At 56.2% G+C, this 13,161-nt stretch overlaps 1 protein-coding gene across 1 annotated transcript in view; it reads right to left on the bottom strand.

Moving 5' to 3' along the window:
- GNG7 (G protein subunit gamma 7) overlaps positions 1-11,867 on the bottom strand; it is a 51,377-nt gene extending 39,510 nt beyond the window's left edge. The window contains exon 1 of the mRNA XM_032092626.1: positions 11,762-11,867. The gene's annotated coding sequence lies outside the window, so the exon portion shown is untranslated. The remainder of the gene's footprint in view (positions 1-11,761) is intronic.
- Between the last annotated feature and the right edge of the window lie 1,294 nt (positions 11,868-13,161).

Below are 13,161 nucleotides of genomic sequence, written 5' to 3'. Positions count from 1 at the left end.
GAGGGGACAGCAGGAAGCAGCAGCGATGGGAATTGGGAACGCTCATCCATTTGTTCCTCCTGCAGCTCACACATCGGGGCTTTCAGCTGCTGCGTGGCCGTTCCACTTCCCAGTTTTGCAATTCCCAACTGGAAATGCGGTCCCTCCTCTGTTCCCTGCAAGGTCAGGCTGTGAGGGCACCTGGAGGGGCCTTTGCTGTGACAAAGCCACACAGCTGGGAGCCCTGGGATGGACCAGAGGTGACACATCTGCCTTGGGAAGGGATTCTGGGTGTCCTGGGATGCACCTGGATGGGGGTGACAGGCTGCAGGCACAGGGATGGCACGGCTGGGAGACAGCAGCAGTCCTGGGGGACGGGGAAGGGTCTGGAGGGGCCACACGAGGAGCGGCTGAGGACATTTGTCCAGCTGGAGCCTGAGGGGAGATCCCTTGGGATCTGCAGCTCCGATCTCTGCACTCTGGGAGCAGGGACAGGACCCAGGAATGGCTGGAGCTGTGCCAGGGGGGTTTGGGATGGATCTCAGGGAAAGGTTCTTCCCCAGAGGGTGGTGGGCACTGAACAGGGAATGGTCCCGGCCCCAAGGCTGCCAGAGCAGAGCAGAGTTTGGACACCACTCCCAGGGACAGGACGGGATTTTGGGGTGTCCAGGGCTTGGATCAATGATCCTGTGGATCCCTTCCAGCTCAGGAGATTCCAAGACTCCATGATTCTATTCCATGGTTGTACCTGCAGCTCCTGAGCATCCTCAGCTGCTCCCACCCCAAACACGGACACCACCAGGACAACGTGGAACACCTCCAGTCCTCTCACCCTTCCCAAGGAACCTGCATTAGGACACCCCCTAAACTCCCTCATTCCCAAAGCCTCAATGCCCCCCAGTCCTGGAACAGTTCCCCTTCCTCCCAACCCTCTGTCCAGGTTGGAATCCAGGGATAACTGCCGAGAGCAAAACCCCTCAGCTGCCAGCAGGACCGAGATTCCCAGAGCCTCCTCCTAGGAGCGGTGTCCACCTCCACCCTTTCCCTGGAATCTCTGCAGCTGCAACGGGCACAGGGGAGCTGCTGCAGCTGAGGAAAATGAAACACAACCAAGCCAGACTGCTCTAAGTTGATAGAAATTGGGATTTTTGATCCCAGAATCCATGGGTGAGCACGGAGAAAGCCTCCTCGAGTGCCACCTGCCTCATCCTCACTAAACTTCTCCTTTGAGTACTTTTAGGATTCACCCCCCCCGCCAAAAAAAAAAAAAATAAAAAAAAATCTCTGTGGTCAAAGGCAGGTCCTGAACAGAGTGAAGTGTAAATCAACAACCCCAAAGGCTGTGACAGCCCTGGCTGCAGCATCCCAGCCCCAGGCCCTGGACCCAGCTGGGAGCGGGAGCTCTGTGCCAGGAGAGGCCTCTGCAGAGCCCAGCGGTGCCCACAGGACTCGCTGAGCACAAGGACAAAACCCCCCAGGACGTGGCACAGCTGAGCTGTGGCAGAGGGCAGGGAAGGGCAGAGCTGCCCCCACACAGCTCCATGTGGGGATAATTCAGGAAAATGAGCTGGGATCGAGGACGGCACCACAAAACCCACTGCGAGCTCACTGGTGTCTAACGGAGCCTCCTTCTGGCTGGTCTGAATTCCCACACCCCAGGATTTACACCAAAAGCCCAGGATTTACACCAAACCCCCTCACACGACACGATGCTGCGCTTGAGAGAATCCCAGATGTGGGACTTTTAGAAAAATCGTGTTTAGGATCATGGAATCTCTGGATGGTTTGGGTGGGAAGGGGCCTTAAATCCCATTCCAACCCCCCTCCAGGGGCAGGGACACCTTCCACTATCCCAGGGTGCTCCAGCCTGGCTTTAGACACTTGCAGGGATCCAGGGACAGCCACAGCTGCTCTGGGAATTCCATCCCATTCCCTCCTCACCCTCACAGGGAGGAGGAATTCCTTCCCAATATCCCATCCTTCCCAATATCCCATCTAACCCTGCCCTCCCTGGAGCTGGCAAAGCAGCAAAATCTGCATCCCTCAGGATGGACCAACTCAGGAGCTCAGAGTGAAGCTCCTTCCACCCCTGGAACACCGAGCGTGGTTCCCATCCCACAGAGCAGGAAATATCCCAAGATCCTGGCAGGAATGAGATTCCAGCTCTCCTCGTGTCATCCTCACTCCGAGCTCCTGATGAAGGCTCAGAGGCACCAACAAACCTTCAAAAGAGCACAGCAGCAACCACTGCAAAGCCTTAGAATTCCACAAAAACCCGCTCCTAACGAGATCCCTGTCGGAGCCACGTCAGCCAGGAAAGCAAACTGGGAGTATTTATAGCCCTGGATTAGAGCAGGATCTGCTGGGAATCTGCTCATGCGGAGAATGGAGCAAATTCCCGTTCCCGGAGAGGCGTGAGGGTGACAGAGGTGAAAGATTTATGGCCTCTCACTTCCCAATCCATCTCTTTTTCCAGCACATTTATCCAGCTCACAGAGTTTATGCAGCTTTATCCAGCTGTGCTCCTGGAATTCTTTGTCATTCCCACTTCCTCCGGGCTAATGGGAATGCACACACAGGCATTAGGGACAGGAATTAATTAAATCCTGCAACGGCTTCACCTGCTCCTCCACTTCCTACTCCAACCAGCAGCTCCACAACAACCCTTTAAATCGGGATAACGGCGTTATCCTGGAAGGAATGGATAAGGAGCACTTGCCAGCCCTCAGCATCCCCTCTTTTATTCAGACAAATCCAACCACTGCTGGCAAAAATGGCTTTTCCCTCGGATAATCCCACGGAAATTCGGTTACGCAGCGATCCGGGCAAAACTCAAACCCAACCAATTCTGCGAAGTTCTGGAATTTACAAACACCCAGGAGGAGAAAAATATCCCTGCTTGGATGAAACCCGGGAGAACATTCAGGAAAATAGGGATGTGGACAAAAGCCTTTCAGACTCTGTTCTGGGCTAAAATGGAACGTGGCCAAGCCCACCCCTCTCCCCACCCAGCTGTTATATTTTATTTTCATCACCAGCTCCCAACCCGATCCATGGGCACCAGCACTTGGATCAGCTCGATACAATCAGTCCCAGCAGGAATCCAAACCCGTAATTACAGCAGCCTGCACATGGGAAATAGGAAGGAGGGAGGGTTTATTTATGCAGGGGACAGGAGTTTCGAGGATGAGACGAATAAATCAGGGGGAAAACGGTTAAAAGCGTGAAGGGAACGGATTGGGGAAGTTCGAGGAAGAAAAACAGCTGCACCAGAGGCTCTGTAGCTTCTGGAATGGAAGGAAAAAGGCCTGGGCATGGAGAAGTTTGTACCTGGAATGCCTCGGGAGCGCTGGAATTCAGGGAAGCAGCGCAGCCCCCCTGCCTTGGCTGTGAATCCATTTCCTACCCGGCTTTGTTCGGCCTCCCATAAAAACTTCCTGCCCCTCCAGCGACCTTCCCCGAGTGCTTTTGCTGACCCTGGAGACATTCCCACCTTCCCCGGGCTGGCAAAGCTTCCCTCTGACAATTGCTTTGGAATCACAGGGAGGTGTTTTCCTGGATTTAACCTCCAAACCATCACATTTTAGCCAAAAAGGCAGCAGGAAGTCGGGACTCTCCCAAGCTTTCTGAACCACTGGAAATCGTGGATTTGATGATTTTTATTTTAATTTTTTTTTTCTTTTTTTTTTTTCCCACCAGGGATGCACACAATGCATCTCCTCTGGTGGTTGACAACCCCTCTTCTATTTCGGGAATGCTCATCCGCAGGTGGAATTGGATTTCTGTTCCCATGACTGACAACACAACTCCATCCCGGCCTATGGCAGCTGCTGCTATTTTCAGCACTCTGCCTCTCTCCAGTATTATTCCAAAGGTGAGAACTATTTCCAGAGAACACCAGAACAGCGTTTTTCACACCTTAACAGGGAAAAAAAAAAATTTAAAACTTAAAAAAAAAAAAAATCACGGAATTTTGAAAGTTTTGCCACAGGGCGAAGAACTCTCTGCAGCAAAGGCAGGGTCTGCCTGCATTAATGAGCTCATGGAGTGGCTGGGAGAGTTAAATTGGAATTAAAGTCTCTTTTGGAATGGGAAAAATAGTCTTAAACTGGGCTGCTATGAAGATATTCCTCACCAGCAAGCAGGGAAGCGCTGATTCCCTGGGAACCGTCCTAAATCCAAAGAAACAGCAAAATGGGATGGAACACGGAGTTGGTGTCAGAGGTGTCCCTAAAAAGGGGTGAATGTGGAGGGTGGAATTTGGGTTTCACACACAAATGGTGCTCCCAAACAGGCGCTTCTGAAGTCAGTGCAAGAGTTAATGCTCCTCTGGAGCCTCTGGAAGTGTCAGCCCAGCTCCAAGGAAGAAAAGCCGAGGGTGGGATAATAAGGCAGGGAATGTTAACCAGCTAATTAGCAATCAGAGAGAGAGAGACAGAGACAGAGAGAGAGAGGAGTGCTGGGATCAGGGAGAGGCACCGACTCCTCCCGCTCCACACTGACCCTCTCCAGGCAGCTCATCCCAACTCATCCCGACATTCCCAAGGCTCCGCTGCCGCCCTGCCCACCCCTCTGCAATCCCCCAAAAAGCTGTTCCTGGCTCAGCCACCGTGTCCTCCCCGCTGCCTGGGCCTGACAATGCCGGGATAAATTCAATTCCGGTCAAGTCGTGGCCAGCTGTGGCTCACCCGCAATTCCCAACAACATTCCGGAGCGAGCCCTTCCTTGTCCTCCACCAGCTCGTGCCCCACAGGGCAGGAGGGAAAGAATTATTCCTCTAAACCCACGGGCCACTCTCCCAAAGTAGGTGTTGCCCCGTGACTAATCCCTGGCAGCCAACCAGTGCCGTCGGCTGCCGCTTCCAGCGGCTCCTGTTGGATCCTAAAAAAAACGCGGAATCCTTTCTTAAAAGGCTGTGGATGATCCCGGCCGTGTCCCCACAAAGTGACAGGTCAGAGTTAAAGCTCTGGATAGTGCTGGTAAAGGGACTTGGATTGCACCTCTGCGGTGTAAATCCCCCAAATCCCGGGATTTTTGCTGCCTTTCCCAGGAATGTATTTGCAGCAAGCCCCTGTGGAGCAGTAACAGGCAAGGAATGGGCTGCGGACTCACCAAACTGGGATCCAAAGGAATTTGGTTGGAAAAGAGCTCTGGGATCACCGAGTCCCAGCTGTGCCCGATGCCCACCTTGTTCTGAGTGCCGCCTCCAGGAATTCCTTGGGCACCTCCAGGGATGGGGATTCCAAACCTCCCTGGGCAGCCCCTTTGCAACCCCTGAGCACCCTTTCCATGAGGAAATTCCCACTGATGTCCCACCTGGCACAGCTTGGGGCTGTTCCCTCTAATCCTGTTGTTCCCTGGGAGCAGAGCCCGACCTCCCTCTGCTCCAACCTCCTGGCAGGGACTGGTGGAGATTGGGAATGTCCCCCCTGATCCCGCTTTGCTCCAGGCTGAGCCCCTTCCCATCTCCCTCAGGAATTCTCCAGCCCTTTCCCAGCTCTCTCAGGAATTCTCCGGCACCTTCCCAGCTCCCTCAGGAATTCAGCCCTTTCCCAACTGGGAATTCTCCAGCCCCTTCCCAGCTCCCTCAGGAATTCTCCAGCCCCTTCTCATCTCCCTCAGGGATTCTCCAGCCCTTTCCCAGCTCTCTCAGGAATTCAGCCCTTTCCCAACTGGGAATTCTCCAGCCCCTTCCCAGCTCCCTCAGGAATTCTCCAGCCCCTTCCCATCTCCCTCAGGGATTCTCCAGCCCTTTCCCAGCTCTCTCAGGAATTCTCCAGCCCTTTCCCAACCTGGAATTCTCCAGCCCCTTCCCATCTCCCTCAGGAATTCTCCAGCCCTTTCCCAACCTGGAATTCTCCAGCCCCTTCCCCAGCTCCCTCAGGAATTCTCCAGCCCCTTCCCAGCTCCCTCAGGAATTCTCCAGCCCCTTCCCAGCTCCTTTTCCTCTTTTTTAAGCAAAACCAGGGAACAGGGATTCACTCAGGCGAGCAGGGAACGCTCAGCACGGGGATGCCGGAGCACGAGGAGCCAACTCATCTCAGTAAAACAGGATAAACTTCGGAGAGATAAAGACATATCCGTGATCACGCTGCTGCCTGTGCCAGAATGTCTGCTGAGAATGTCTGGATCGCGGATTTGTTTCCCAAAAAAACCCCAGCGCGCCGCAAAGTTCCAACCTGATCCGAGCAGATCCCCACGGTCTGGAAAACCATGGAATGGTTTGAGTTGGAAAAGTCCATCCAGTGCCACCACCTGCCATGGCAGGGACTGCTTTCTCTATCCCAGGGTGCTGCAACCTGGCCTGGGAAACTTCCAGGGAACACCTGGCTTTTGTAGGGAAAGCAGCACTGGGATTTAAATGGGAAGGAAAGGCACAGAGAGAGGCCAGATCATCCTAAAGAAGCCAAGGGATCAGGATTCCAGGATAACCCAAACGATGGGAATGTCAACGTTTCATTGGGATTGGCACAATGAAACCTGCGGAATTCCATCGGATGCTCTCCCAACGCTCATGGATTACAGGAAAAATGGTTCCCAAGACTTCATCCCAAGAGCGTGAAGCTCCTTGGAAATGCTGCCAGCTCCTGTGGATCCCTGGAAATGCAGCACCTGGAGCTTCCTGCACCATCCAGAACTGCTGAGATCCCACTCAGGGATAGAATTCCCAAGTTGGAAGCACAACCAGCAATTCTCAGCCTCAACAAAAGGTGTTGCTTTAATAAAAAAAGGAAATAAAGAGCCCCTCAGGCCTTGCTTTCCTTCCTAATAAGAAAGTTTTCTGAAATTCCCGACATTTGTTTGGGAATTGCATCACGGCGAGCGCTCGGAGGAGCAGCTGGGACACGTCAGGATTTATGGAGCATAAACACTGAGCCCCTGCCAGCAACAAAAAAAGAGAAATCACTCTTGGAGTGGAGGAAATGAACAAAAAACCACAAAAAACCTCCCAAAAGCAGCTCCTGCAGGACATCCAGAGAAATCCTCCTGCAGCTCCCAAGCTCGGGATGGGATCTGGAGGGGTTAAACCACGCCAGGAACGTTTAAATCTTGTGCATTTTTCTAACAGCAGATGAGGCAGAAATGGACAAAATGCCTGCAGGGCTCAAAAAAAAAAACCCCTCCAAACTATTCTATAGATCTAAAAATAGATTTCTGTTTTATTTCCAGAGGGGACAAGTTGGAAATAAAACAGAAAAGCTTTTTTTTGGGGGGGAATGGTAGAAAATGTCCATCCCTGGTTGTCACCTCTTCCCTGCTGCCACTTGAGCAGGAATTGGGAAGTGTCAAGAGGGGGAATCTCCTTCCCTCTGGAATCAGGGCCCATTTTCCAGCTCCTCTGTTCCCATTAGGAGTGAGATTATTTTTTAAAGAACTCCCTTTTCCAGTTTTCTTCCTGAAATATGAAAATACAGCAGGAGCTGCTGAGGTTTCTCAGCTTTTACAGCTTCTGAAAAGCCCATTAAAAATCCATCTCGAAGTGGGAATTTGGGAGTGTTTTCAGTCGTACAGACCCAACCCAGGCTGAAGTACTTTAAAACTCCTTCTCCTCTGTCAGAAGGGGGAAAAAACACACGATAAATTACGAAAAAGCACAACCCTTAACTAAATTTCCTGTTTTGTGTCTCGGTATTTAACAGCGTGCCCGAATTTCCTCTTTTCTTTTTTTTTTCCTTGTCTTTAACGTTACAGCCAATCCCTACCCACCCATTCCACAAAAACCTAACCCTGAACTACTGCAGATTCCGAGCCCGTCGGAATCGGAACGAGCAGCTGAATCCAGAGCTCATTCCCGGGAAAAATCCAGCTCCCTGCACCCCTTAGAACCTTAAAACAAAGATTAAACCTCCCTCAGAGCCGCTCCCCTCACACCCACCGGCGAGAACTCCCTGAATTAAACAAATTTATCACCGGGACCGCTTTTGGTTGGGGATTTTTTTGTTGTTTTTTTTAAATGAATTGGTGGTTGTTCAGGTATTTTGGAGGAGGGAAACACCAGGATTGTGCAAGACACAACATTTCAGAAGTGGTTTTGGTGGGGGTGGGAAGATTTAAACTCGAGAGAGAGCAGTTGTGAGCGAGTTTCACTTTCAGAAACTCAGAATGCCACCGTGGTTTGGGGCACAATGGCTCGTTTGTCCCAGGGTTTTCATCAAGGGCCTTTTTGGCACAACCCAGCAGCAGCAGATGATAACAGGGGGGACCAAAAGCAAGGCCTGGGCTCTGCCAGTTCTCTGAATCCCAGCAATTCATTGTCAAGTACAAATTAAGTGGGTAAATCTCAGACTAATTAATATTTAAGACAAAGCTCTCTCCCAGCTTTGCTTTTGTTCTTGTTTTTGTCTCAATATGACAATGGGCAGGCAGGGAACTGGATTTTTATGTGTTGGTTTTAGTTCTGTTCCCTTCCCAGCTTCTCTCCTTCTGCTGGGAAAGCCAGAGGAGAGGAGGATAAAGCAAAAAAAAAGAAATCACCTGGCAACAGGTGAGGAAGACTGAGAGAAACACCCTGAGCAGAGACCTCGGAGATGCTGCGGCTGGGGAATCTGGAATCCGGCTCTACACAGATTTCTGTGGCTAAACCACTTCAGGAATTTCAGGATATTGAAGCAATTAGAGGTTTCCACCTCAAAGTGCAACTGTGAGATCTTTACATCAAGGCCAGGTTGGAATTGTGGGGCTTGGAGCAACGTGGATGAGCAGGAGGTGTCCCTGCCCATGGCAGGGGGTGGCACTGGATGGGCTTTAAGGTCCCTCCAACCCAAACCATTCCAAGATTTTTGATGATCTCATTTCCTCTGATTTCTCATAAAAATGAGGAAAACAGCACTGGATCTACCACCTCAAGCAGGTCCCTCACTTCTTCTCACATCAGCAGAGACACCATGTTTCACAAACCCCTTTTTCCCCCTCATTTTCCCCTTCCAAGCACAAGAATCCCCAAGGAATCACAAACTTCCCCCCTGCTTTTCCAGGTTTTTGGGTCACCCACCCTTTTATTCCACCCCTCTCCCAGCTCTGCTGCTCCCCACAGCCTCTGGAAACTCTTCCAGAGCTGCACTGGGGGCTACAAATCCAAACTGACCAAACCACCCCGAGCTCATTTTCAGGGCTGAAAAGGCGAGGAAACGATTTTTTTGAAGCGCCAGCTCCAGCTCTGTGCTCGCCACCTCCTCCTGAGGGTGTCCAAACAGCTTCCCCCATCCACTGGCCACTGCACAAGTGGCTACTTGGAGCCCTCCACAAGCCAGAGCGTTCCCAGGGCGATTATTCCGGAGCTGGAGCTCATCCAGCCCTGGCTCTAACGGGGCAGGGACTGCCACGAGTCCCCGACACCGACAGCAAGGAAACCGCCATGAAATCGGCGTTTTCCAAAGGCCGGAGCGTCCGGTTCCTCCGGAGCCAAGCCCAGGGATAGGCAGCGGGTCCGGGAGCCTGGCACTGCCCTCGTTAGGCTAACGAGCTCCAGGGCGCGATGACAACCCCGGCAGGGCACGAGGCAGGGCCGTTATCTCGGCGGGCAGATAAGGAAACCGGGCAGGAAGGCGCAGGGAAGGGTGATGAGCAGGGGACAAAGCTCCGTGTCCCCTGTCACCCGCTCCTCTGCCGGCCACGGAACGCTTCCCGCGGGGCTCGGATCCCTGCCGTGCCCGCCGCTCTTCTTCCCCTCCTTCAAAGCGCCATCAACCTCCCCAGGGCAACTCTGGCGTCAAAACACCACACCCAAGGATAAGATGGAAACAGCAGGAAAACGGGAATGGGCACCAAAACTGTGTCAAACAGCGCAACCCCCTCCCCGCCCCCAGCAGCCACACAAAAGAGACATTTCCATCGTGTCACAGCCACAGATGGCAGGAGAAAACCTCTGGGACAAGCAACTCTGGTTAACCGTATTGATCCAGGGGGTTTTTTTGAGGGAAGGGGAGTTTTTCCCCATTTTCCCCCCACAAAAGAATGGGATAAACGGTGGCTACAGAGTCGCAAATTTCCCTGAGTTTGTTTTAGGGTCATGGAGCTGAACCCTCAGGGATCTGCTCACCTGCCTGTGGCTATCCCACACAGCAGGGAGACAAAGACCTGCGGAACCTCCCGAGGATGGAGGGCTGAGCTCAGCTCCGAGAAGCAGCAGCACCTGAAGAAAACCAAGCAACCCCCTAAAAGGCCTCGAGTTTACTTGGATTAAATACCGAGTTGCTGACTCCTGTGGTCTGTCGCACGCCAGGTTTTCTCCTGGTAGGAATCACCACCATTGGGTGTCCAGAGCAGCATCACAAGAAGCTCACAAAGCTGGAAGGTGCCAGTTTTCCCAAAAAAAACCCCCTTAAATACCACAATAACTTCCTACAAGCAGCAGCAGAGGTGTCTCAGAGCAGACACGGCTCCAGCCCAGCCCGTTTGGCTTTGGTTTAAGGCCACACCTGATGGCCACGGCCCAGGACGGAAGGCAAATCCCACATCAGATACCCACAGCTCCAATTCCTGCTTCCCTCCACTTCCCCAACTCCTAAAGGACGCCCAGCTTCCCATTCCACACCTCTAATTGGAAGTGAGGAGCAGGAGACAGCTTTCTCTCTCTCTCTCTTTGTCTGCGGCACCCACTTACCTCCTCTACACCTCAATAACACAAAATCCCGATACTGCAGCCACCCCTCCTTTATGTAACCCACACCATTCCCTGATGCCTCCCAAATCCTGCCTGGATCAGGCGGGATCCCCCACCGCTGTCCTTCGCCAGCCACCGGCTCCTCTCTACTCCAACCCACCCTCAACTCGCACGCAGGAAACAAACAAGTAAATTATGTGCTGTTGGACCTTCTGCCGAGCTCCCAGCCTCCTTTTTCACCCCAAAACAGGGGCTGGACTGCTCACCATGAAGTCCCCCAACTTCCCAAGCAGCTGGCACTGAACCATGCCCCTCATCAATTCCAGAGAGCAAAAACCTGTCCCTTGTCACCTCATCCACCCAAAAGATGTCCCTCACCATCCCACCCCACCCTCAGCGCCAGCCACCCCCCTCTGCCCCCCACTTCCAGCCCCATCCACTCAATTCCTTCATCCGAAGCCCTGGCGACACCCCAAAAATCCACCACAGCCCCTCTCTGTGCCCCTCCCCCCCCCCCCAAACATCCTCACGTCAGCTCCTTGCCCTGAGCCTTGTGCCACAATCACCCCCCAGTGCTGTAACCCCCATGGGGACCCTCTGAGCGGCCCATCCCAATCCTCCACCCTGTGCCAGCCTCCAGCACCCCCAGGACCGCCCTTTCTCCCCCCAGCACCCCCAAACCCCCACCCCAGCCTCCCCCCAGACCTGCCCAGGGGTTCCCTTTCCCCCAGCACCCCAACACGTCTCACCCCCCCCTCCTGCTCAGCTCCCCCCTCGCCACCCAGGTACCCCCAGCCCCCCCCTCCACCTGCCCAAGCCCCCCCCGCACCCCCAGCCCTCCCTGAGCCCCCCCGACCCCAGCCCCCTTTCAGCCCTGCCCGGGGCCCCCCGCGCCCCCCTCTCCTTCCCAGACCCCCCCTGCCCCTCACCTCCATCCCTCCCGCCTTCCTCGGGCCCCCCGCCTCTCTCCCCTTGCCCAGACCCCCCTCACTGCCCTCCGGAGCCCCCTCGAGCCTCCCCGGGAGCCCCCGGCCCAGCCCCGCCGCTCCCCCCAGGGAGAGAGGGGCCCCGGGCAGGGCCGCGCCGAGGCGGGGGCTCTGCCAAGCCGCGGCCTGAAGCAGCCGGGCGTCCCCCCCCGCTGTCCCCGGCCGTCCCGCCCCGTTCCCGGCGGCTCCTCACCGGTACCGGCGGGAGAGGGCGCGGCGGGCGCGGAGCGGAGCCGCCGCCTCAGACACCGCGCGGCGCAACGCACCCTGCTGCCCCGCGGGCGGTGCCGGCCCCGCCCCCCGCGCCTGATGGACAGCGCCAACAGCCAATGGGAACCCGCGGAGGCAGGCGCGCGGGGGGCGGTCCGGCCAGGGGGCGGGTCCGGGAGCGGCCGCCAAGTTCGGTTGCGGCGGCGGCGCGGAGGGAGGGCGGGAAGGGGGCGGGGCCGGCGGAGGAGCGGCGGGAGGAGCGGCCAATCAGCGCGGGGGGCGGGAAATGGGGCGGGGCTAAATAAGTGTCTCATTAATATTAATAAGGTGGGAGGGGGCACGTGGCGGCCGAGGCGCGAGGCACCGAGAGGGGACACCCCGGGACCCCCGGGGATCCCCCGGTGTGTGGCGTCCCCTGGGACCCCCTGGTGCCCCCCAGGCCTCCCCGGGCTGCCCCAGTCTGTGCCCCTCCGCAGCCCTCGGTGCAGCCGGACCGGAGCCCTGTGAGCCCCCCGGCACTGCCCTGTGAGACCCCCAAAATATGGGGGTGCTGTGCTGCCCCCCGTCCCCTCTTGCCCTTCCCAGTCCCGGGGGGACAAGCGGCGGGGGAGGTGCTCCCGGGACACCCCCTGTGTGTCGTGCCCGTGCCCCACAGCAGTGGACAGGTGAGGGGTGCAGGATGTGGGGGGATGCGGGACCCCATCTCCTGGAGGGACCCCGTGTGCGAGTCCGCCCCGTGCCCACCCGGGACCCCCGAGGGCTGCGTGGCTGCTGCCCCCACGGGAAAGGCCACGGGTCCCACAGACCCCCTCTGTGACCCCGTTACAGGACTTGGAGCACCCCAACCCCCCCAAACCATCCCCGGGCGCAGCCCTTCCCAGCCGGGCGCTGCCGAGCCCTGCGTGCCGCGGGTCGCAGCCTCGGTCTCCCCCCACCTTGGGGAGCTGCTGCCCCCGAGAACCGAGGGGAAAATCCATGGGGATGAATCAGCAGCGGGCGGGAGTCACGCTGGCGGCGCGGGGGGAGCGGGAAATCACGCCCTGAATCGAGGCTTTGATTCCCCCCCCAGCTGCCACCGGCACCGGGAGAGAGCGGCCGGCGGGTCCCGGTGGTGCCTGGTCCCGGCGGGGCGAAGGGGGCCCGGTGTCCCCTCGGGAGTCACCGTGGGGGGACACAGCCACGTCCCCCGGGAAGGAGCCAGCGCTCCCCGGCAGCTTCCCAGCGCATCCCAGTCTGCGCTGGCCCGCGGCAGGGCCACACCAGCACGCACCAGTTGCAGCTGCGATCCCAGCGGGAATTGAGGTGGAGAAATGCCAAGCCCGGGCTGTCCCCACCTCGGGGGGGGACGTGGCCCCGCTGCCGGGCACACACGGCACAGCCCTC

Source organism: Corvus moneduloides, chromosome 28 (assembly GCF_009650955.1).
Source record: "Corvus moneduloides isolate bCorMon1 chromosome 28, bCorMon1.pri, whole genome shotgun sequence".
In the NCBI taxonomy this organism is placed as follows: domain Eukaryota; kingdom Metazoa; phylum Chordata; class Aves; order Passeriformes; family Corvidae; genus Corvus; species Corvus moneduloides.
Note: the sequence above shows the minus strand (reverse complement) of the source record. Positions and strands in the feature narration are given on the sequence as shown.